The sequence below is a fragment of the Rhineura floridana genome, chromosome 7, assembly GCF_030035675.1.
Source record: "Rhineura floridana isolate rRhiFlo1 chromosome 7, rRhiFlo1.hap2, whole genome shotgun sequence".
NCBI lineage: Eukaryota > Metazoa > Chordata > Lepidosauria > Squamata > Rhineuridae > Rhineura > Rhineura floridana.
Window position 1 is genome coordinate 151,146,268 of NC_084486.1, and position 25,752 is coordinate 151,172,019.

At 46.1% G+C, this 25,752-nt stretch overlaps 1 protein-coding gene across 2 annotated transcripts in view; it reads left to right on the top strand.

The window, feature by feature from the left end:
* LPP (LIM domain containing preferred translocation partner in lipoma) overlaps nucleotides 1-25,752 on the top strand; it is a 226,376-nt gene that overhangs the window by 33,863 nt on the left and 166,761 nt on the right. For both annotated transcript variants that reach the window (XM_061637614.1, XM_061637615.1), the window contains exon 2: nucleotides 3,674-3,773. The gene's annotated coding sequence lies outside the window, so the exon portion shown is untranslated. The remainder of the gene's footprint in view (nucleotides 1-3,673; nucleotides 3,774-25,752) is intronic.

Genomic DNA, 25,752 nt, shown 5'->3' on the forward strand with positions numbered 1-25,752 from the left:
TTTATATGCCTTGCATCTGTACTTGCAACATGTTAGTTCAAATCTTGTATTTTGAAAAAAATCTCAGCTTTCATTTGAAAACAGTCTAGCTCTTATATTAAGAACATAAGAACATAAGAAGAGCCTGCTGGATCAGGCCAGTGGCCCATCTAGTACAGCATCCTGTTCTCACAGTGGCCTACCAGGTGCCTGGGGGAAGCCCACAAGCAGGACCCGAGTGCAAGAACACTCTCCCCTCCTGAGGCTTCCGGCAACTGGTTTTCAGAAGCATGCTGCCTCTGACTAGGGTGGCAGAGCACAGCCATCACAGCTAGTAGCCATTGATAGCCCTGTCCTCCATGAATTTGTCTAATCTTCTTTTAAAGCCGTCCAAGCTGGTGGCCATTACTGCACCTTGTGGGAGCAAATTCCATAGTTTAACTATGCGCTGAGTAAAGAAGTACTTCCTTTTGTCTGTCCTGAATCTTCCAACATTCAGCTTCTTTGAATGTCCACGAGTTCTAGTATTATGAGAGAGGGAGAAGAACTTTTCTCTATCCACTTTCTCAATGCCATGCATAATTTTATACACTTCTATCATGTCTCCTCTGACCCGCCTTTTCTCTAAACTAAAAAGCCCCAAATGCTGCAACCTTTCCTCGTAAGGGAGTCGCTCCATCCCCTTGATCATTCTGGTTGCCCTCTTCTGAACCTTTTCCAGCTCTATAATATCCTTTCTGAGATGAGGCGACCAGAACTGTACACAGTATTCCAAATGGGGCCGCACCATAGATTTATACAACGGCATTATGATATCGGCTGTTTTATTTTCAATACCTTTCCTAATTATTGCTAGCATGGAATTTGCCTTTTTCACAGCTGCCGCACACTGGGTCGACATTTTCATCGTGCTGTCCACCACAACCCCGAGGTCTCTCTCCTGGTCGGTCACCGCCAGTTCAGACCCCATGAGCGTATATGTGAAATTCAGATTTTTTGCTCCAATATGCATAATTTTACACTTGTTTATATTGAATTGCATTTGCCATTTTTCCGCCCTTTCACTCAGTTTGGAGAGGTCTTTTTGGAGCTCTTCACAATCCCTTTTTGTTTTAACAACCCTGAACAATTTAGTGTCGTCAGCAAACTTGGCCACTTCACTGCTCACTCCTAATTCTAGGTCATTAATGAACAAGTTGAAAAGTACAGGTCCCAATACCGATCCTTGAGGGACTCCACTTTCTACAGCCCTCCATTGGGAGAACTGTCCGTTTATTCCTACTTTCTGCTTCTTAACCAATTCCTGATCCACAAGAGGACCTCTCCTCTTATTCCATGACTGCTAAGCTTCCTCAGAAGCCTTTGGTGAGGTACCTTGTCAAACGCTTTTTGAAAGTCTAAGTACACTATGTCCACTGGATCACCTCTATCTATATGCTTGTTGACACTCTCAAAGAATTCTAATAGGTTACTGAGACAGCACTTTCCCTTGCAGAAGCCATGCTGGCTCTGCTTCAGCAAGGCTTGTTCTTCTATGTGCTTAGTTAATCTAGCTTTAATAATACTTTCTACCAGTTTTCCAGGGACAGAAGTTAAGCTAACTGGCCTGTAATTTCCGGGATCCCCTCTGGATCCCTTTTTGAAGATTGGCGTTACATTTGCCACTTTCCAGTCCTCAGGCACGGAGGAGGACCCGAGGGACAAGTTACATATTTTAGTTAGCAGATCAGCAATTTCACCTTTGAGTTCTTTGAGAACTCTCGGGTGGATGCCATCCGGGCCCGGTGATTTGTCAGTTTTTATATTGTCCATTAAGCTTAGAACTTCCTCTCTCGTTACCACTATTTGTCTTAGTTCCTCAGAATCCCTTCCTGCAAATGTTAGTTCAGGTTCAGGGATCTGCCCTATATCTTCCACTGTGAAGACAGATGCAAAGAATTCATTTAGCTTCTCTGCAATCTCCTTATCGTTCTTTAGGACACCTTTGACTCCCTTATCATCCAAGGGTCCAATTGTCTCCCTAGATGGTCTCCTGCTTTGAATGTATTTATAGAATTTTTTGTTGTTGGTTTTTATGTTCTTAGCAATGTGCTCCTCAAATTCTTTTTTAGCATCCCTTATTGTCTTCTTGCATTTCTTTTGCCAGAGTTTGTGTTCTTTTTTATTTTCTTCATTTGGACAAGACTTCCATTTTCTGAAGGAAGACTTTTTGCCTCTAAGAGCTTCCTTGACTTTGCTCGTTAACCATGCTGGCATCTTCTTGGCCCTGGCGGTACCTTTTCTGATCTGTGGTATGCACTCCAGTTGAGCTTCTAATATAGTGTTTTTAAACAACTTCCAAGCATTTTCGAGTGATGTGACCCTCTGGACTTTGTTTTTCAGCTTTCTTTTTACCAATCCCCTCATTTTTGTGAAGTTTCCTCTTTTGAAGTCAAATGTGACCGTGTTGGATTTTCTTGGCAATTGGCCAGTTACATGTATGTTTAATTTAATAGCACTGTGGTCACTGCTCCCAATCGGTTCAACAACACTTACATCTCGCACCAGGTCCCGGTCCCCACTGAGGATTAAGTCCAGGGTTGCCGTCCCTCTGGTCGGTTCCATGACCAACTGATCTAGGGAATAGTCATTTAGAATATCTAGAAACTTTGCTTCTTTGTCATGACTGGAACACATATGCAGCCAGTCTATGTCCGGGTAGTTGAAGTCACCCATTACTACCACATTTCCTAGTTTGGATGCTTCCTCAATTTCATATCTCATCTCAAGGTCTCCCTGAGCATTTTGATCAGGGGGACGATAGATCGTTCCCAGTATTAAGTCCCTCCTGGGGCACGGTATCACCACCCACAACGATTCTGTGGAGGAGTCTGTCTCTTTTGGGGTTTCGAGCTTGCTGGATTCAATGCCTTCTTTCACGTATAGAGCGACTCCGCCACCAGTACGTCCTTCCCTGTATTGTGGTCTACCATTTAACTAAAATTTCAGATAGGTGGTCGATTGGGGGGGGGGAAGTTTCCCACAATTAATAGTAGGATAATGCCTTGATTAGCTCACAAAGTAAAGAGAGTGCAGATGAACTTCAGTAGGCATTTGATTGATGCATAAGAGAGTTTCTTGAGCTAACCAATGCTCTCTCACTAACCACACATTTTTCAAGTGGGCAAGTATTGGTACATGCATAGAGCCCTTTCTTGCTGAACCGTGTGGCTGGCGTGTGCCATGGCCAGTGGGAACATTTCTGGGGATGAGGCTATTCTGCACAGCCTCACAAACCTCTCATGTGGACGTTAAGTGTCTGACAAGGTTCATCTGAACTCCCTTGCAGCGAGCAGCTTTTGAGTTCCCCAGGATTCTAAGTCAGGCTGGATGATTGCTGGAGGAGGGACTGGGAGTCAGGGGGAAGATGAAGAGAGGATACAAGATAGTCCTTATATCAACAGTACTGGAGATCAGTTTAGATGGTACGCAGATAATGTAATGTTTTCTAGTGTGGAATGTACCTAAAGATAACGGCTGTTTCGCAACACCCTGTCCTTGCAAGGTAGGGCTTTTTAACCTGTGAGAAAACTTGACCTACCCAAGACTTTCAATAAATAATATATTTTCAATAACATTTTTCAGTGCTTTGACGTTTCAACCCAGGACTTAGTCTATTTTTAAACTAAACCTCTTGCTTATGTTTGCTTTCTAGGCCCAGTCTGTTCTTCAGAGCTCTTGCCCTGAAATTGTTTCCCAGCCAACAGCATTCGTTTTCTGGACTGTGGGGCCCAGAACTGAACAGCAGACTCCAGGTAAATCGCTCAGAGTCAGACAGAGTTGGATGCCATGGTTAGATCAAGGCCAGTGGAGGCGTCCAGAGCACTGTTTTTTCTATCTATACAAGTTGCTTGAGGAAGTGCGGCTGACCACCTGCCCCATTGACCCTTGCCCATCATAGCTTCGTAGATCTAGCCAAGGGGGGGGGGGTTGCTGGGTGGGTCCAGGAAGTGATCAATGCTTCTAGTGGCAAATGCCCACTTTTGGGGCAAGGTGCTCAAGAAGGTAGTGGTGGTCCTCCAGGCATTTGTTGTGGAGACTGAACATCTGGATCCATTTCAGTTCGGCTTTAGGTACCAGTACTGCCTTGGTTGCCCTGGTTGATGACATTTGGAGAGAGAGAGAGATGGGGGGGAGTGCATCCCTGCTCATTCTTTAAGAACATAAGAAGAGCCTGCTGAATCAGGCCAGTGGCCGATCTAGTCCAGCAACCTGTTTACAGTGGCCAACCAGATGTCCCAATGGGAAGCCCACAAGTAGGACATGAATGCAATAGTGCTTCCAGTAAGTGGTATTCAGAAGCATCCTGCATCCGACTATGGAGGCAGAGCATAGTCATCAGGGCTAGTAGACACTGATAGCCCTGTCCTCCATGAATTTGTCTAATCTTCTTTTAAAGCCATCCAAGCTGGTGTCCATCACTGCCTCTTGTGGGAGCTAATTCCATAGCTTAACTATGCGCTGAGTAAAGAAGTACTTCCTTTTGTCTGTCCTGAATCTTACAACATTCAGCTTCAGTGGATGTCCATGAGTTCTAGTATTATGAGAGAGGGAGAAAAATTTTCTCTATTTACTTTCTCCATGCCACATGTAATTTTATACACTTCTATCATGTCACCTCTGACTCTCCTTTTCTCTAAACTAAAAAGCCCCAAACGCTGCAACCTTTCCTCAAAGGGGAGTCACCCCATCCCTGCAATCATTTTGGTCATCCTTTTCTGAACCTTTTCCAACTCTACAATATCCCTTTTGAGCTGAGGCCCCCAGAACTGTACACAATATTCCAAATTTGGCCGCCCCATAAATTTATATAATGGCATTATGATAACAGCATTTGATACCATTGACCACGGTATCCTTCTGGAGTGGCTCAGGGTGGTGGGGGCTGTGGGCACGTTACTTCAGTGGTTCTGCTCATATCTCCAGAAAGTAGTTATGGGAAGCTTCTGTTCAATATCATGGGAGATTTCCTGTAGTGTCCTGCAAGATTGCATTTTGGTCCCAGGCTATGGTCTGGAGGCACTTAAGGCCAGCTCCCTGCTGAAGCTAAGCAAGGTCAGGTCTGGTCATTGCTTGGATGGGAGACTGCCTGGGAACCATATGTAAGCCGCCTTGGGTTTGTACCATGAAAAGAAAGGCAGGATATAAATAAATTTTGTCCCCCATGCTATTTAACATCTATATGAAGCCTCTGGGAGTTGTTATCAGGAGATTTGGAGTGGGGTGTCACCAATATGATGATGACACCCAGCTCTACCTCTCTGTGCCATCTGAATCAGGTGAGGCAGCTGAGGTGCTGGACAGGTATCTGGAGGCAGTGTTGGGCTGGATGTGGGCCAACAAATTGAAGCTACGTCCTGAAAAGACAGAAGTTATGTGTTTATTTATTTATTTATTTATTTAATTTAATTTATATACCGCCCTAAGCCCGAAGGCTCTCTGGGCGGTGTACAAAAAGATAAAAACAAGCACAATATATAAATACAATAAATACAATAAATCAAGAAACAAAACAAACAAACAACAAAAGAACCAAACAACATCCAAAAATACAAATAATGATGAAAATACCATTAAAACACACATTAAAATGCCTGGGAGTATAAAAAGGTTTTCACCTGGCGCCGAAAAGATAGTAGTGTCGGCGCCAGGTGCACCTCATCGAAGAGGCTGTTCCACAGTTCGGGGGCCACCACAGAAAAGGCCCTGGTTCTAGTCACCACCCTCTGAGCTTCTCGATGGGATGGCACTCGGAGGAGGGCCTTAGATGTTGAGCGCAGTGTCCAGGTAGGTTCATATTGGGAGAGGCGGTCCACCAGGTATTGCGGTCCCATGCCGTGTAGGGCTTTATAGGTCAAAACCAGCACTTTGAATCTAGCCCGGAAACAAACAGGAAGCCAGTGCAGATGGGCCAGAACAGGTGTTATATGAGCGGACCTTCTGGTCTGCGTCAGCAATCTGGCTGCTGCATTCTGGACTAGTTGTAGTTTCCGAACAGTCTTCAAGGGCAGCCCAACGTAGAGCGCATTGCAGTAGTCCAGTCTAGAAGTTACCAGAGCATGAACAACTGAGGCGAGGTCGTCACTGTCCAGATAGTGTTCCAAGTTCTCGCGTCCACGAGATGGGAGAATGGCCTGTTCTGGATGAGGTTACATTCTCCTGGAAGGAGCAGGTTCATAGCTTGGGGGCACTCCTCAATCCAGCATTGCCCCTGGAGACTCCGGTGGCTGGGAGTGCCTATTTCCAGCTTCGACTGGTTCACCAGATTTGGACCCTTTTGGACAGAGAAGACTTGGCTATAGTGCTGCATGCTTTGGATTGGATTATTGCAATGTGCATTAAATGGGACTGCCTTGAAGATGACTTGGAAACTTCAACTGGTCCAAAATGCAGCAGTGAGATTACTGGCTGGCGTTGCTTTTAGAACTCACATAACTCTTGCTCTAAAACAGTTGCGTTTGGTTGCCAGCTTGTTTCTGGGCCCAGTTCAAGGTGCTCATGTTAGTGTTTAAAGCCCTAAACGACTTGGGTCCCAAATATCTGGGTGACTACTTCCTTGGTAGTGTCACCACCCTCAGAAGTTTGGGGAATGGTGGCCCAGGAGAGGGCATACTCTGTGGTGGCTCTTAAACTGTGGAATTCCCTCCCTACACAGGTGTGCCGGGCACCTTCACTGTACAGTTTTTGGTAAATGCTAAAGATGCATCTCTCTTTACCTTGGCCTTTGGCACTTGAGATGTATGTTTTCAGGACCCATGGTATATCTGTGAATGTAATGTGCTTTAATGGTTTTTAATACTGTATTTTAAATTTCTGTAACCTACCTTGGCACCTACTGGTGAAGGGTAGGCAATAAATACAATGATGATGATAATTATTATTTATTATAACAACAACAACAATATTAGTATCTTACCAGAACTGAGAGCTATAATGCTGCTAACTATTGCATCTTAGGGCTGTTTCTGAACTGTATGAGAAACAGCTAATGTGGTGCATTACTTTAAAGGTGAAAGAGACTGGATTCAAATCCTCACACACTGAAGATGCTCACTGGCCCAGCCTATCTCACAGGGTTGCTTGTGAGGATAAAAATGTACCCTCCCCTCAGCTCCCTGGAGTAAGGGCAGGGTAAGAGAGCTAAAGACCACTGCATTGGGGCTTATTGAATAGTTATGAAACAAAACTAACGCATACTGGAGAAGGCAAGGCAAGAAAACAAAATGCATCTACCTGACATCAAACTTTTTTGTGTCTTTGCATCACACACTTCCCTCTTTTTTGCTTTTCAATCCAAGCTTGCATGCTTTTGCTTCTGTTGTTGTTTTTGTAACCTTGCAGTCCTTCCTGCAAAATTGGATTGCAGTCAGCAGAGGTGTGTGTGTGTCTGGACACAAAACCTCGCAATGCACGCCCTGAGCAATGATGCGCTGCTTGTCAAAAGCTTTGCCCTTCGCTGCTGCTTTCCCTGCCCTTCATTTGCTCTGTGTGTGTGCATGTTGTCTCCTTCTGCTCTTTATGAAAGTAAATAATGCATACAGGATGCAAACGAGTGCTGAAATTTTAGAAGGGCTGGCCTGACATATTTTTGCAGATCAATCCCTTTGGTCACGTGTAGCAGATCCTTGGAGGAGGAAAGGACCTCTAGTTTCGGGGAAGTGCAAGAGTTATTTTTGGGCTCAATTAGCTGCTTCTCTCTGCATTTGACACGGCAAAGGAATGGGTGTCTGTTCCACCGGTCCCTTTTCCCACCCCTTCCCCCATACCTTGGAACTGTCACAGTAAAAGCAAGGAGTGCCTCCTACCTTTTTGTTCCTAATGATAATGAGAAGATGATGGGAAATAATTTGCAGCTGGATCCTGGAAATATACACCACATCCTGAACTTCACTGCAAACCTCTGAAGTTCAGCCCTTTTAAATCCCATTGATTTCAATGGGAGAGTTCAGTGCGTACTCACCAGTGAGGCTTAAAAGCACTTAACTTTGGCTAAATTGGTTCCCTGAGTGCTTGACATGTAAGCATCTTTGCAGTGATTTGGGGGATGAGGCCTCCCTTCCTTGAGTGCATTTCCAGAACCCGGCTGTATGAACCCTCCTGGGCTTGTGTGTCAAGTACTTCGCGAGCTGAAATGTGGGTTTGCAGCAGAGTTGGCACCCTGATAGGCACTACTGGAGACTGCCTGCCTGGGCTGGCACGATGCCTGGGATGTCAGGCTTAACAGGGATACTCATTTATTTATTTATTGTATTTATATCCCACTTTTCCTTCAAAGAGCTCAGAGTGGTGTACATGCTTCTCCCCCTCCTAATTTAATCCCCACAACAACCCTGTGAGGTAGGTTAGGCTGAGAGGCAGCGACAGGCCCAAAGTCACCCAGTGTGCTTCATGGCTGAATGGGGATTTGAACCCTGGTCTCCCAGGTCCTAGTCCAACACTCTAACCACTGCACCTCTACATCTCATCCAGAGGGAACACAGTTTCTTCCCTGTCCCCAGTTCTTTGGAAAAACATGCTCAGAAGTGTGAGGAAGCTGTTGTCTCCCTCTCTACATCTTTTTTTCCCCTTTCTCTGCAAACAAACAGCATGAATGTCACCTTCCCTTTGGAACAGAGACTGCAGTTAGTGGAAACCCTTGAAAAAAGAAGCACAGTCTCTCCCTAACGCTGAGGGCAGGTGACCAAAATATCTTGAGCCAGACCTTGCGTTCAGTACTGGGAGACAGGGGAGATTAGAGATTTTGGTGTGTTTTGGCTGTTGGCTGAACACAACTTCCTCTGTGGCTGAGGTCACACATTTGTAATTTTTGGGAATGTTGCACATGCCTGTGCGCACATGCGCACACATACCTTATCCTAAGGCCTTCTTTGGGACCTCCTGGCCTCTTCTCTAGATTTATAACTGGTCACACTAGAAGCTTCTATAGCCCAAATCTCACCTCTGTAACAAACCCACTAAGTGGTCAGTCATGCCACAATATCTGTTTCTGCCCTCCCACGTGTAATGCGGGAACAATAATAATGACCTGCCTTGCAGGGTTGTTGCATTGTTAAAATTAGGAATTTCTCTGTGTTGTGGCTTAAACCCATGGCTTTCTTGATGTACCCTGAAATCGGCAGTGACCACATTTCTGCTTGAGCTTCTTCCTAAAATCATGAGGGCCAGAAGCTTACCTTTTAAAAGTGGTGATTGTCTGAATACTAACCTGTGCTAGATGTCCAAATCTTAGCTTGTGTTGGACTCATCCAGTTCTGTTGATAGATTTCCAGAACTTGGAAAGTTATAATTATAGGGAATGTTACTTGCTGAATGCACATGCAACGGTTATCTAAGCCCAGTTAGCCTAAAAAACAACCCTTTTAAAAGCATGCCTGAAGCTATTTGAATGTTTTCAGCTGTCAAGCTGCCCCCTGGTCAGACCAAAGCAATCTGTTGCACATTCTATAAAGAAAGATTTAAGAAGCAGATACTCTTAAGCTTTGAAAAATGGCTTATGAAAGGGGAGGGGAGATTATAGCGATGGATGAAATCATGAATGGTGTGGAGAGAGTGAATGGGGGCATATTATGCTGACTCCCACACACCTCCTCAAAGCCCTAGAATCATCCGCTGATTGGCAGCAAGTCTTGGATGAACAAAGGATCTGCATGCCGGCCCTCAAGACATAATGAACCTGTGGAACTAATTGCTGCAGGGGTGTTGCTGTAGTGGGGTGAGGGTAAACCAAAGGAGGAAGGATGAGACGCACCCATGAAGGTCCGATGCCTGTGCTTAGTGGGAACGGAACCTCTGTAGCCTGAGACAGTTTTGCCTAAATGACCCACGGAGTAACATAAAGAGCCGCAGAAGGGATCATCCTGGAGCATCCTGTTACTCTTATTGAAGCTGTTTTTAGGAACACAGGAGGCTGCCTGGCACTGGGTGCATCTAGCTTAGTATTGCCTGCAGGAACTGGCTGTGGCTGTCCAAGGTTTCAGATGCGGAGTCTCCCAGCATGCAAAGCAGATGCTCTGCTGAGCTGCAGCCCTTCCTAGGTTTTGTTTCCCCTGAAGGCCTCTCCAGGGCAGGAGCCTCCACGTAACTGTCTTGAAGCCTTGGCTGTAGGCAAAATCCGGCATGGCTGCTACAGGGTGCGGGAGCCTCCTAGTTCCCAGTTTCTTGGGGAGATCTTTAGCAGGCCTCACTCCTCATTACAGTAGCCGTCTTCCCCAGCCCGGTGGCCCCCCCAGGTGTTGTGGGGCTGATGGGAGTTGTAGTGTACAAAATCTTGAGGGCACCAGGTTGGGGAAGGCTGCCACAACCATAGCATGGCATTGGCTCTGCCCTTCTCTGCTCACGTGCCCCCTGTTCCTAGAGGGAGCCGCTGGATTTCCAGCAAAGACAAAGAGAAGTGGAAATCCGACCCCTCCTTGCCCCGTGACCTGGCCTCGCGGTTCTTGGCTCCATATACGGCCAGGAACGAGGGCTGGGGAGGGGGAGGGGGGAGGAGGAGGAGGAGGAAGAAGAGAGCCCAACATGAATACCAGACATACATTAAATTCTTCCCAGCTTGCTTCCCCTGTCCTTTCCCATTAATTCAGAACATGAGCTGGGCGTCGCGTACAGAGAGAAGCCAATGTTCTCAGTGTCTCCTCCAGGGAACACTTAACTCTTGTGCATTAGATAACACACACACACATATATATACAGACACACACACACACACAATGCTGTTCCCTAAATCTGCAGGCCACATTGTCCCCAAATGTGCGGCAGCTTCTTGGCAAGGCAGAGGCAGAGGCAGGTGCAGTCTTCAGGAAGGCTTACCCTTGCTGCCTTTTGCCGTCTTCACAATCTGCCTGGCTCTTTATCTCTGGCTCTCTCTCACCTCACACTCCTTCAGTAGGATTTTGAACCGGCTTCCTCTTGTTGGTAGCTGCCAGCAGAGGGTGAAAGGAGATGATCTGCAAAAGACCTTCATCCAGACAAACCCGAAGCAGTCATCTGTACGGGTCTGAGTAACTCCCGGGTAACGCAGCTGCGGAACCCATGCATCGCATGGGGGGAAGACCAACGGCTGCTAGCCACAATGGCTGTGTTCTGTTGGACTTGCCTTTAGAGGGGGCAAGTCTCCAAATTCCAGTTGCTGGGAATTGCAAGTGGGGGGAGCACTGTTGTGCTCAGGTCCTGCTTGTGGGCTTCCCTTTTGGGCATCTGGTTGGCCACTGTGAAAACAGGATGCTGGACTAGATGGGCCCCCTTGGCCTGATCCAGCATCTACAGGGCTCTTCTCGTGTTCTTAAGCTCCCAGGTTCAGTCCTTGGCATCGCCAAGTTCAAAAAGGATTTTGGGTATGGCGAAGAGAAAGCCTTGGAGAGCCACTGCTAGTTTACATAGATTCTGCTGGACTAGACGGGTCCTGCTTGTGGGCTTTCCATCAGCATCCACCTGGCCACTGTGGGAAACAGTGCTGCCCTGGACTCCTACTGGGAGGAAAGGCGGGATATAAATCGGATGGATGGATAGATGGGCGGGTGGGCGGGCCTTTGACCTGATCCAGCTGGGCTCTTCTTCTGGAGGTCCATTACTGCTTTTGAGCTGTGGTTAGCTAAATGGAGCCTCCAGAGTTAAGGGAGGTATACCATCCCATTAATAAATGCCAAGGACAAGAGACATGGGAGGGCTGTTGCCCTCCTGCCCTGCTTGTGGGCTTCACGGAGGCATCTGTTTGGCTGCTGATTCCATAAAGGAAGCCACAGAGCTGAACTTACAAGATCTGAACAGGGTGGTTCACAACAGATGCTACTGGAGGTCACTGATTCCTAGGGTCACCATAAGTCGTAATTGACTTGAAGGCACATAACAACAAGCTCCTCTGACATCCCTGCCTGGCTAGGCACTATGAGAACAGGATGCGGGACCAGGTGAACCTATGGACTGATCTGGCTATGGGTCTCTTCCTACATTCTTAGCAGAAGGCCGAGTCATATGCTTCTAACAGAAGGTCCATAACAGTTCAGTGGCAGAGCATGCTTGCATTCCATTCAGAAGGTACCAGACTGCATCCCCAGCACTGAAGTAGATCACAATTAGGAGGTGGGAGAATTGCTCTCCCTCTCCCCCCCCCCCAATTTGTTGACGAGATGTCTACAGCTGGAGTGGAGCATGCTGCTTTAGGTTGGACCAAGAGTTTGGCTCAACATAAGGCAGCTTCTTGTCTTTACTATTTTAAGTCTTTGGGTAGAGACACACTCCCTGTTCTGCTGGTTCCAGTGCGTCTCCATCTCTCTTTTCTGAAAATGGGGGCACATGACAATGCTAGCCAAACCCTGCCGGTAGTGTAGAGGCAAATTCAGAAGTGCAGGGTTCTTTTATGATAGTTACAACCGCACCCCAACCCCCCCTTTTTGTTTGCTGCTGGATTGAGAATTAAATCCGTGTTAATTCTTCTCCCACAACAAGAGACATCCCTAGGAGCCAAAAAGCATGAGAGAGCAGAGTGTTAGCTAATGAAAAGAGTCTTCTCAGTGGCTGACTCACCTCTTTTCACTCTGATTGACTCCAGTCAGCAGGAAAGGACAAGGAAGCATGTTAGAAGACTCTTCTCAGTGGCTAACACACACCACTTTCATGCTGATTGGCTCATAGGATTCTGGAGACATTGGGACCCTGCTCCCCAAAAAATACGGGGTCTAAGATCCCCTGAGACCATGGATGACTACACTCCTGAACACCACCCTTTTTTTACTGTTAAAACATGGTGGGATGAGCTCAAGTGTGTGTGTGTGTGTGTGTGTTTTAAAATTCGTTTCAAAGAGATTTTGCAACTGATCGGCAGATCAACCCGTTGCCCCTCCAGGTGTGGCCAATGGGAACACTTCTTTGTGGGTGACTAGTGCTCTCACAGCCTCGATTCCTGCACAGGGAGGGTGAATCTGTCTGACGATTCTTTATGGATCATTACCAGTTTGGAAGGCATTTTGGGCAAGCCAGTGCTGGGAAGGAGATGGCAACAGCTGTGCAGCTTTTGGAGGCTGTTTGTGGAAAGGGATGGGATGGAAGGTGTGTTCCATCTCCCAGTCCCTGGACGAGGGCCAGCTCACCTGCAGAAGGAAGAGTGGAGAGTGCAGTCTGAGCACCCCAGGAACCCCTCACAGCATGACAGAAGGATGAGGAGGGGAGGAGAGCCACAAATATCTGCCAAGCCCAATACTCTCTGTACTCCATGACCTCCAGGTCTGTGTTGGCAGCAGCAGATGCTTCTGTGGGGCAGGGATGGGGATCCTGTGGGGGCCCTCCAGATGGTGTTGGACTCCAGCTACTGTTAGCCCCGGCCAGCAAGGCCAGCGATCAAGGGCGATCGGAGCTGCAGTTCCAACAACGTCTGGAGAGCCACAGGTTGGCCACCCCTGTGGTAGGGGCCATTCTGCAGGATGGGCCTTGCTTCCCTACCCTCTTTTCGTTCTTTAGGTGCAGGGGTATGCAACCCCCCACGTTTTCACTCTGTATAGGGAGGAGCACATTGTGGGAAGAGATCTCCAGCGTGGCTGTCTGCGCCAGAGACTTCCAAGAGAGGCAGTGGGGCATCCTGGCTGGGGGTGAAGCAGGCCCCCTTCTTTGATGTCAACCTTTCTCTCTTGGACCCTGTGGCTGCTTACACCATTTCCCGCACATGTACCCCCTTCTGTGTGCCAGAGTTATGCTTTCCCACATAACAGCCATTCCTCCACGGTCCCTCACAGTTGAACAGTTATCAGCACCTTTATTAATTCAGAACGGGGAGCCTCTGGCCTGCCCGACGTTGTTGGACTGCACCCATCCCGGACCATCAGCCATGTTGTTGGGTGCCCAAATAACATTTGGGGGGCTGCAGGCTCCCCACCTCTGCCTGAGAAGATAAGAAGGTCCTAGTGGATCAGGCCAAAGGGGGCCCATCTAGCCCAGCGTCCCATTCTCACAGTGGCCAACCAGAGGCCCCAAGGGGAAGCCCTAAAGCAGGAACTGAGCGCAGCAGCACTCTGCTCACTTGTGATTCCTGGTAACTGGTATTCCGAGGCATAACTGCCTCCAATAATGGAGATAGAACATAGCCATTGTGGCTAGTAGCCATTGATAGCCTTATCCTCCATGAATTTGCCTAATCCTCTTTAAAAGCCAACCAAGATGGTGGCCATCACTGCCTCTTGTGGGAGCGAATTCTACAGCTTAACTCTGCGCTGCATGAAAAAGTTCTTTCTTTTTGTCTGTCCTGAATCTTCCAACATGCAGCTTCATTGGATCTCTCTGACTTCTAGTGTTGCTATTATTTATTTATTATTAGATTTATATCCCGCCCTTCTTCCCAGCAGGAGCCCAGGGTGGCAAACAAAAGCACCAAAAACACTTCAAAACATCATAAAAACAGACTTTAAAATAGATTAAAACAAAACATCTTTAAAAACATTTTCAACAAGCTTTCAAGACATCTTTAAAAAAAAGGTTAAAATATATTTTTTTTAAAAAAAAGTTTAAAAACATATTAAAAAGCAGTTCCAGCACAGACGCAGACTAGGATAAGGTCTCAACTTAAAAGGCTTGTTGAAAGAGGAAGGTCTTCAGTAGGCACCGAAAAGATAGCAGAGATGGTGCCTGCATAATATTGAAGGGGAGGGAATTGGTGCCACTACACTGAAGGTCCTCTTCCTATGTGGTGTGGAACGGACCTCCTGATAAGATGGTATTGGCAGGAAGCCCTCAGCTGCAGAGCGCAGTGATCGACTGTATATATAAGAGGTAAGATGGTAGTGTTGTGAAAGAGGGGAAGGACCTTCTTAGAGTGACATGAGTGCCCTCTGGTACTGCGGTTGAGTGAATTACAGGGTTTTGTGGTTGCAGGGGGGCAGTCTCAGTCACCATTTTCTGGGAAGTTCCTCTTTCACACAATAGCCCCATGTGAGTGTTCAAAAATGTGTTTAGTGAACATGCAAGGGTGTGTGTGGACAGGGCCACTAGATCTGCCTTCCTTGTGCCATTCCAGTTGCCTTTCGGCTCGTGGAAGGGCAGCTGTCTGGATTGGGGAGCCTTCTGTACTCATGAAGATTCCCCATGCATTAGAGAAGGCTGCCTTTTGCAAGTTGGAAGGCAGCTAGGAAATCCTTTGGGAGGAAGGGCAGGATGTAAACTTAATAAATAAATAAAGTGGTGACTTGAGCCCTGTTACTTAACACGAAATGCCTGCATAGAGCTAACGTGCAACTAACGTGGAGCTCTCTGTTGGAAGTTCAGAGGACAGTGTCCCCTGGCTTAGGCAGTTTTTAAAGGGATGAGTCTAGCTCATTGTGAAGAGGTCTATTCCGTGGGTTTTAGGCATGATGACTCAATGAAACCTTTATATACAGAGATAATCTATTTCTGAGTACCAGATTCTGGGAACAGACTGCCTCTCCTCCATGCCCTACTTCTGAGCTTCCCAGTGGCCCCATTGGAAACAGGCTGTTAAGCTAGATGGATGTTTGGTCTGTTCCAACAAGGCTGCTCTGATGTCTCTGTGTTGTCTCTTCTTTTCAGTCTCCATCCATGTAGGGATGAGGGGAAAATGTTCGATTTAGTTGGCATTGAAAGGCGAATCTACCTAATCTGTACTTTCCAAAATAACATGAGAACTGAAACACAGTCGTTTTTTAAGAACATAAGAAGAGCCTGCTGGATCAGGCCAGTGGCCCATCTTGTCCAGCATCCTGTTCTCACAGTGGCCAACCAGGTGCCTGGGGGAAGCCCGCAAGCAGGACCCGAGTGCAAGAACACTCTCCCCTCCTGAGGCTTCCGGCAACTGGTTTTCAGAAGCATGCTGCCTCTGACTAGGGTGGCAGAGCACAGCCATCATGGCTAGTAGCCATTGATAGCCCTGTCCTCCATGAATTTGTCTAATCTTCTTTTAAAGCCATCCAAGCTGGTGGCCATTACTGCATCTTGTGGGAGCAAATTCCATAGTTTAACTATGCGCTGAGTAAAGAAGTACTTCCTTTTGTCTGTCCTGAATCTTCCAACATTCAGCTTCTTTGAATGTCCACGAGTTCTAGTATTATGAGAGAGGGAGAAGAACTTTTCTCTATCCACTTTCTCAATGCCATGCATAATTTTATACACTTCTATCATGTCTCCTCTGACCCGCCTTTTCTCTAAATTAAAAAGCCCCAAATGCTGCAACCTTTCCTCGTAAGGGAGTCGCTCCATCCCCTTGATCATTCTGGTTGCCCTCTTCTGAACCTTTTCCAACTCTATAATATCCTTTTTGAGATGAGGCGACCAGAACTGTACACAGTATTCCAAATGGGGCCGCACCATAGATTTATACAACGGCATTATGATATCGGCTGTTTTATTTTCAATACCTTTCCTAATTATTGCTAGCATGGAATTTGCCTTTTTCACAGCTGCCGCACACTGGGTCGACATTTTCATCGTGCTGTCCACTACAACCCCGAGGTCTCTCTCCTGGTCGGTCACCGCCAGTTCAGACCCCATGAGCGTATATGTGAAATTAAGATTTTTTGCTCCAATATGCATAATTTTACACTTGTTTATATTGAATTGCATTTGCCATTTTTCCGCCCATTCACTCAGTTTGGAGAGTTCTTCTTGGAGCTCTTCGCAATCCCTTTTGTTTTAACAACCCTGAACAATTTAGTGTCGTCAGCAAACTTGGCCACTTCACTGCTCACTCCTAATTCTAGGTCATTAATGAACAAGTTGAAAAGTACAGGTCCCAATACCGATCCTTGAGGGACTCCACTTTCTACAGCCCTCCATTGGGAGAACTGTCCGTTTATTCCTACTCTCTGCTTTCTGCTTCTTAACCAATTCCTTATCCACAAGAGGACCTCTCCTCTTATTCCATGACTGCTAAGCTTCCTCAGAAGCCTTTGGTGAGGTACCTTGTCAAACGCTTTTTGAAAGTCTAAGTACACTATGTCCACTGGATCACCTCTATCTATATGCTTGTTGACACTCTCAAAGAATTCTAATAGGTTACTGAGACAGGACTTTCCCTTGCAGAAGCCATGCTGGCTCTGCTTCAGCAAGGCTTGTTCTTCTATGTGCTTAGTTAATCTAGCTTTAATAATACTTTCTACCAGTTTTCCAGGGACAGAAGTTAAGCTAACTGGCCTGTAATTTCCGGGATCCCCTCTGGATCCCTTTTTGAAGATTGGCGTTACATTTGCCACTTTCCAGTCCTCAGGCACGGAGGAGGACCCGAGGGACAAGTTACATATTTTAGTTAGCAGATCAGCAATTTCACCTTTGAGTTCTTTGAGAACTCTCGGGTGGATGCCATCCGGGCCCGGTGATTTGTCAGTTTTTATATTGTCCATTAAGCTTAGAACTTCCTCTCTCGTTACCACTATTTGTCTCAGTTCCTCAGAATCCCTTCCTGCAAATGTTAGTTCAGGTTCAGGGATCTGCCCTATATCTTCCACTGTGAAGACAGATGCAAAGAATTCATTTAACTTCTCTGCAATCTCCTTATCGTTCTTTAGTACACCTTTGACTCCCTTATCATCCAAGGGTCCAATTGTCTCCCTAGATGGTCTCCTGCTTTGAATGTATTTATAGAATTTTTTGTTGTTGGTTTTTATGTTCTTAGCAATGTGCTCCTCAAATTCTTTGTTAGCATCCCTTATTGTCTTCTTGCATTTCTTTTGCCAGAGTTTGTGTTCTTTTTTATTTTCTTCATTCGGACAAGACTTCCATTTTCTGAAGGAAGACTTTTTGCCTCTAAGAGCTTCCTTGACTTTGCTCGTTAACCATGCTGGCATCTTCTTGGCCCTGGCGGTACCTTTTCTGATCTGCGGTATGCACTCCAGTTGAGCTTCTAATATAGTGTTTTTAAACAACTTCCAAGCATTTTCGAGTGATGTGACCCTCTGGACTTTGTTTTTCAGCTTTCTTTTTACCAATCCCCTCATTTTTGTGAAGTTTCCTCTTTTGAAGTCAAATGTGACCGTGTTGGATTTTCTTGGCAATTGGCCAGTTACATGTATGTTTAATTTAATAGCACTGTGGTCACTGCTCCCAATCGGTTCAACAACACTTACATCTCGCACCAGGTCCCGGTCCCCACTGAGGATTAAGTCCAGGGTTGCCGTCCCTCTGGTCGGTTCCATGACCAACTGATCTAGGGAATAGTCATTTAGAATATGTAGAAACTTTGCTTCTTTGTCATGACTGGAACACATATGCGGCCAGTCTATGTCCGGGTAGTTGAAGTCACCCATTACTACCACATTTCCTAGTTTGGATGCTTCCTCAATTTCATATCTCATCTCAAGGTCTCCCTGAGCATTTTGATCAGGGGGACGATAGATCGTTCCCAGTATTAAGTCCCTCCTGAGGCACGGTATCACCACCCACAACGATTCTGTGGAGGAGTCTGCCTCTTTTGGGGTTTCGAGCTTGCTGGATTCAATGCCTTCTTTCACGTATAGAGCGACTCCGCCACCAATACGTCCTTCCCTGTCCTTCCGATATAGTTTATATCCAGGGATAACCGTATCCCACTGGTTTTCACCATTCCACCAGGTCTCGGTTATGCTCACTATATCAATGCTCTTCTCTAAGACCAAGCACTCCAGTTCTCCCATCTTGGTTCGGAGGCTCCTAGCATTAGCGTACAGGCACTTGTAAGCAGTGTCTCTCTTCAAGTGTCTTTGGCACTTGTGGTTAGGCCTGTGGTAATTTTGCTCTTCTGAATTTATATCCTGTGCCCCTGCTCTCACAATGCCTACTTCTAGGCCTACCCCTTTTAAAATTTCATCATTTCTTTGGTTTTTATCCCAGGGGGGAGGTTTATTCCGAACCGGACCTTTCTCAGCTCCTGTCGGGTTTCCCCCCTCAGTCAGTTTAAAAGCTGCTCTGCTACCTTTTTAATTTTAAGTGCCAGCAGTCTGGTTCCATTCTGGTTCAAGTGGAGCCCGTCCCTTTTGTACAAGCCCGGCTTGTCCCAAAATGTTCCCCAGTGCCTAACAAATCCAAACCCTTCCACCCGACACCATCGTCTCATCCACGCATTGAGACTGCGAAGCTGGGCCTGTCTGGCTGGTCCTGCGCGTGGAACTGGTAGCATTTCAGAGAAAGCCACCTTGGAGGTCCTGGCTTTCAGCATCCTACCTAGCAACCTAAATTTTGCTTCCAGGACCTCACGGCTGCATTTCCCCATGTCGTTGGTGCCAACGTGCACCACGACCACTGACTCCTTCCCAGCACTGTCTACCAAACTATCTAAACGACGGGCGATATCCGCAACCTTCGCACCAGGCAGGCAAAACACCTTGTGGTCTACACGCCCATCACACACCCCACTGTCTATGTTCCTAATGATCGAATCACCCACTACAAGGATCCCTCCACCCCCTGGAGATATATCCTCGGCATGAGAGGATAGCTGCTCATCCCCCAAGGAATGGGTCCCTTCTAAGGGATCGTTTCCCTCTTCCTCAGCTGGATGCTCTCCTTCCCCGAGACCATCGTTCTCCATGATAGCAGGAGAGCTATCATCGTTGGAGTGGGACACAGCTATAACGTCCTTGAAGGCCTCCTCCACACACCTCTCTGCCTCTCTCAGCTTTTCCAGGTCCGCCACCTTGGCCTCAAGGAAATGAAGTCGTTCCCGGAGAGCCAGGAGCTCATTGCACCGAGAGCACACCCACGACTTCTGTCCAACAGGCAGATAGTCGTACATGCTGCAGGCGGTGCAAAACACTGGAAAGCCCCCACACCCCTGCTGGCTTCTTACCTGCATAGTTTTGTTTGAGGTTTATTACGTCAATGGGTTGGAGACTGCGGTTTAGTTGAGGTCAGGGAACAGACGGGCAGAGTGGGGGGCCCTGGCCTCCTTGCCCTGCTGCCGAGCTCGCTCTGCTGCTTAACTCGCCTTGACACTTTGTGAGCTGGGGCTCCCTCTAGCTCGTGGAGCAGGCTCCCTCGCTAGGGTGCTCTGACTTTATATGTAATAATATTTAATATTATTTAATATTATTTAATATTTAATATTTAATAATTAATATTATTTAAATATTATTTAATATTATTAATATTTAAACTAAATATTATATATTAAATATTTAATATTTAATATTAATAATATTTAATATTTAATATTGAAATTCACACTTATCTGAATTTTGCAATGCAGTTCTCCAGCTAAACCACGTCTTACAAAAATGCATAAAATTCATATATTAGTGAAAATAACATACAAAAATGCATTACATTTGGGAAAATTCCTTGTAAAAATGTGTACATTAGTCAAACGTGTGCAAAAATGTGTTTTTTAAAAGAAGAAATTTGCAGTGGAATGCTGATGAATTTCAGTGCAGGGTTGAGTTCTGCTTGTTGTTTGCTATGTGATTGCATTCCATTGAACTGGAATCGGGTTCTCTTTCTTTTCTGCTACCTTCTCCTTTTATGGTATCGTTTTTTTCCTCCTGAAAAACAATACTTGTATCATTTTTTTCCTAACATTGCTTTCCTTTCCAAAAGGAAAGGAAAATGGCTTTCTCTCTGCCTGCCCAGTGCCCACCCACCGAATCCCTCCCCTTTGCTTATTCTTCCTCCTCACCTTGAATCATATTGGATTTTTTCCCACCCCACTCCAGCCTGAGAGAAAGGGAGAGAAGCAAGAGATCGCCTGGTCAATTTCACATTAGCAAATCAAAGAGCAGGCTAGTCAGTTTCACCTATTCTATGCTGGCTCCTTATGCACTGTGAGCCTGCCAGCTGATCCTGGCTCCCATCCTGGTAGTTTGGAGCAGGCTGCCACTTTGCTGAGATTTCTCTGGCACTGAGAAATCCAGGACCGCGAGCCAAGGAGAACCTCCTGGCTGCCTGTCCCCCTGCCTATTGTTTGTTTCCCACTGGACACGGGCTTTGGGGCAGGCTTTTTGTGAATGTGTGTTTGTATGTGTGCTGTTGTTGCTGCCTGATAAGTGCAAAACTGCAGTATTGGCTCAGCAAACTCATAGAATCATAGAATAGTAGAGTTGGAAGGGGCCTATAAGGCCATCAAGTCCCACCCCCAGCTCAATGCAGGAATCCAAATCAAAGCATTCCCAACAGATGGCTGTTCAGATGCCTTTTGAATGCCTCCTTTCAACTCTTGAAACATTTCTTCCCTCAACATTGTCAATATCCATATCATTATATTTGACAAGTAGAAATCCAGTGCCAAATTCGAAATTGGAGAAATCCTCATCCATCCCTATTTCCATGAGCATTAAAAAAAAACCTGCAATAGCTGCAGAAATTTGGAGAACAGGATTTAGGATTGGAAAAATATGAAACTGAGAGAAACATGCAGGGAGGAACTGGAGGAATTCAGCCAGAGCTAGAGATTTTACATTTAAAGCATGCCCAGTGCACATTTAAAGCACATGACTTCCCCCAAAGAATCACGGGAGCTGTGATTTGTTAAGGGTGCCATAGCTCTGTGAAGGGGAAACCACAGTTCCCAGAAGTCCTTGGGGGGAAGTCATATGCTTTAAATGGATGCGCTTTAAATGTATGCTGTACGTCTGCCCTACAGGACTTACTGGGGGCTTCTGCTGTTCTCCCCCCAAGGGTGTGTGTGGGAGGGATGTAGGTACTGGAGAAGGACATGGTAGGAAAGAGAATTTGGTGCTCTGACTCCATCCGTCTGGCCTGTTGGTTCTCCTGTCATCTTCAGAACTTGAGCAAGGCCTTTAAGTCCACAGACACAGCCTTGGGCGAGCAGATGAGAGAGACCGCGAAGAGCCCCTGCCTGGTTCAGAATCAATTGAGGAAGAAGCAAGCGTCTCATTACTTCCTCATCCTGCTTGGAGCAACTATAGGTGGTGAAATTGTGAGAGGAAATTAATCACGGAGCCAAACCCTTATAGCCTTTCTGTTTTACCGGAACTGGGGAAGGTAATTAGCAGGTTTGAAGATCTCCTGGGTTCAATATGAGATTAGGTGTGTGACGTAAGTGGATTTGTGTGTGTGTGTCCTCCTTGGGATAAATTTGAAGGAATGAGTTGCTGTGAGATTCAGCAGCGTTAATTCTGATTTAGCCTTGCAGGGAGGGGAGAAAAACACAGTATATCTGATTTGTCTGTGGCAATCCAAACCTTGTTTTCTTATGAATCATCCCTTTAGTTTGATACAGTGAACTTAGGGATCTTTCCTAGCAAGAGGAGAAAAGTTTTGTTTTTTTTAAAACGAAAACCGAAAACCAGAAGACCTGGTCCAAAAGGTTCTTGTAGGAGACAAGCTGCACAGACACGGGCAAAAATTACAGCGCCAGTGAAATATCTGTTGTAACGTTTCCATTGTGTCCACAGCTGAGGAGTTTTTGTCTGTGGACGTAGTTGTGTAGGTTGCCTGGTTCTCACGGAGGCTTCAAGCGCAAGGCTTTGGGGGAACGCAGAAGGGGTGACGGCATAAAAGGCCGGTGTGTTGCAGTCTTCCCTCACCTCAGTTTGAGAAGCTGTGTCCGCTTCCGTGTAAAGATGCAGTGGATGAAGGGGGTGCGTGCTGTCGTGGAGTTTGGCACACCCAGAAGTGGTGCCGTCTTAAGAGCATGGGAAGCTGCTTTTGTACTGAGTCAGACCATTTGTCTGTCTACCTCAGTATCATCTACGCTGGCCGGCAGCGGCTCTCCGGGGTTTCCGACAGGGGTCCCTCCCAGCCCTACCCAGAGTTGCTCTGCCACTGAGCTACGCCCCTTCCCCAAATTGTTGAACACCGAGTGAAGCCTGGTTGGAGTAGGTGGCCAGCCTTGGACATGGTGGCTGCTCCGAGCCAGCTTTAAAAGGGGGAGCTGGAATGAAGGATGGCTGATTGGGGTGCAGAGGGTTAGAATATGCGCTCACAGCACAAATTCATCCCGTCCCAGAAGATATAGCAATCCTTAAGATCATGGTGTGTGTGTATTTCCTGTACATCCTGGCTTCTTCCAAGGAGCTCTTTGCTGCATACATTTCCCTGCCTGATTTTATCATCACAACAACCCTGTGAGGTAGGTTAGGCTGAGTGTGACTGGCCAAGATCTTTCATGGCTGAATGAGGATTTGAACCTAGGTCTCCCCAGCCCTGTTCTGACTCCCTCGCTGCACCAAGCTGATTTGCCCCACCAATATGGGTCTGGCTATAGTAAAATAAATATATGTATTTTTCATTGTGAATTCCTGTTTTACCCACAAAGAAGGTGTCTCAGGGCAAGGCTTCCTGTTGCAAAGCAGGGCCAGCAGTTTCCTATGGCACTTGCTTCAAACTGGAGATCAGTTCTGGGTGTGTTTTGACTGCAGGTGGCAGATTGTCCGAATTGGGTTTGGGTGAGCTGACATTCCTGAAAGTTAGTTTGGATTCCCCCTGAGTTTCATGCTACCCATATTCTGTCCCTTTGCCCCAAGTGACAAGAGTGGATTCCCTGACATTTAGTAGATGACATTAAGTGGGGGAAGTGACTCAGGCCATTGGGTCCATCTACCTCAGGATTGTCTACACGGAGCGGCAGCAAAGGCTCTCCAGGGATTCAGGCATGGAGATGTCTGGGAGGAATTGCACCTGGGACCTTCTTCATGCAAAGCAGATGTTCTACCACTGAACTCTGGCCCTTCCCCATAAAAAACCATGAGCGTTCTGGAAGGGAATCGTAGCATTTTGGAGCTGGAAGAGGCCTTGGGAATCATCTTGTCCCACCCGCTGCTCAATAGGATTGAGGCAAGGGGGAAGGGGTGGAGCCATTTAGGGAGGATGAGGAGGTGGCTCTGAGGCAGCTGATTTGGCGGAGAGAAGATTTCAGAAGAACTACTGGTGGAAAATACAAAGTGTGTCAAAGAAAGTTAATATTCACCTTGAGTTAAATGAGATGAAGGCATGGGATTTAAGGACATATTGATTTTCTATATATTCCCTGTTAAGTGGCATGTTTAAAATGCCATATCCATAAATACGAATAAGGTTGTTTGATTCCAATTTTCAGGTAAGATTAGCTTATCACTGAGTGCTCCATCTGTTAGGTGTTGTTCTTCACATTTACATCCTCTCGGGGTTATTAGCATAATTGGGCTGCTTAAGAAACAATATATATTTATATATATATTCAGTCGCCAAGCAGCCGCTTCCCTTCCTGGCAATTTGTCATTTCAGGCTTTTTACTTAATGTCCCACGAGTCTTATTTATTATCTTACTAAAATTGGGATGATAAGTTATTAGTTTGTTCCAGTTGGGGAGGGTGTTGGGGGGTGGTGATGATAGGTGCCGAAGCAAACATCAGCTTGAAAATACTTAAGGAAGTTTTACTTTTATCTCCCCTGCATTTTAAAACAGCCATATTGTTGTGTTTTTGGGGTGGAAAGGGGGAAGGTACGGCTTTGAAAATGGGCTATATTTTGCTGCTTTAAAAATGTCAAAGTGTTGTGGCATGTACCCTTTGGAATTCCCTTCCCTTAAATATTATTTATTTATTTATTTATTTTATTCGATTTATTAGTCGCTCATCTGGCTGGAAACCCAGCCACTCTGAGCGACGTACAAAATAAAGGCATATAAACATCAGACATAAAAGTATATAAACATCAAAAAAGAAGCAATAAAACTAAACAACAAAGCAGAAGCTATCCCCCAACCCACACAGCCCAACCCAAAGATCAGAAAGTCCTCCTAAAGAAGCTCCCTTTTGAAGGCTGGAGGGTGGGGCAAGGCAGGTGGAAGCAGCCTCCCCTGATGGCAACAGAGTCTCTCCCCTCATTGTCCTTCTCTTGAGGCAGCTCCCTTTTGAAGGCTGGAGGGTGGGGCACTATTAGACAGGCACCATCTCTGTTATATTTTCGGTACCTACTGAAGACCTTCTTCTTTCAACAAGCATTTTAAGTAGAGACTTTATCCCAATTTGCGTCTGTTGTAATTGCTTTTTAAGATTTTTTTTAAAGCTTTTTTAAAAAGATGTTTTTGAAGATGTTTTGTTTTAACACATTTTTAAGATGTTTTGCTTTTGAGATATTTTAAGATATTTTTGGTGTTTTCTTTTTTGTTTGCTGCCCTGGGCTCCTTCTGGAAGGAAAGGTGGGATGATGATGGTGATGGTGGTGGTGATGATGATGATGATAATAATGAAAAATGGCAAATTTGTTTTGAGGCAGGAAGGAAGCCCAAAAGCTGGCTTGTGTATTTTGAGTTTCCTCTGAACAAAATGACTGCTAGTTTTGTCTAAGATCTAATCCCCTCTGAAGAAGTTTAGGAAATATTTGTATACTGGGGAGCCATAGTTAGTAAGCTCAACCGACCAGATAGATCTATGATTGACTGCTTTCCAAAGCACCTGATAGCTCAGGCAGATTTAATTTCTGAAATAAAATTGGATGCACTTTTAACATAAGAACATAAGAAGTGGCCCATCTAGTCCAGCATCCTGTTCTCACAGTGGCCAACCAGGTGCCTGGGGGAAGCCCGCAAGCAGGACCCGAGTGCAAGAACACTCTCCCCTCCTGAGGCTTCCGGCAACTGGTTTTCAGAAGCATGCTGCCTCTGACTAGGGTGGCAGAGCACAGCCATCATGGCTAGTAGCCATTGATAGCCCTGTCCTCCATGAATTTGTCTAATCTTTTAAAGCCATCCAAGCTGGTGGCCATTACTGCACCTTGTGGGAGCAAATTCCATAGTTTAACTATGCGCTGAGTAAAGAAGTACTTCCTTTTGTCTGTCCTGAATCTTCCAACATTCAGCTTCTTTGAATGTCCACGAGTTCTAGTATTATGAGA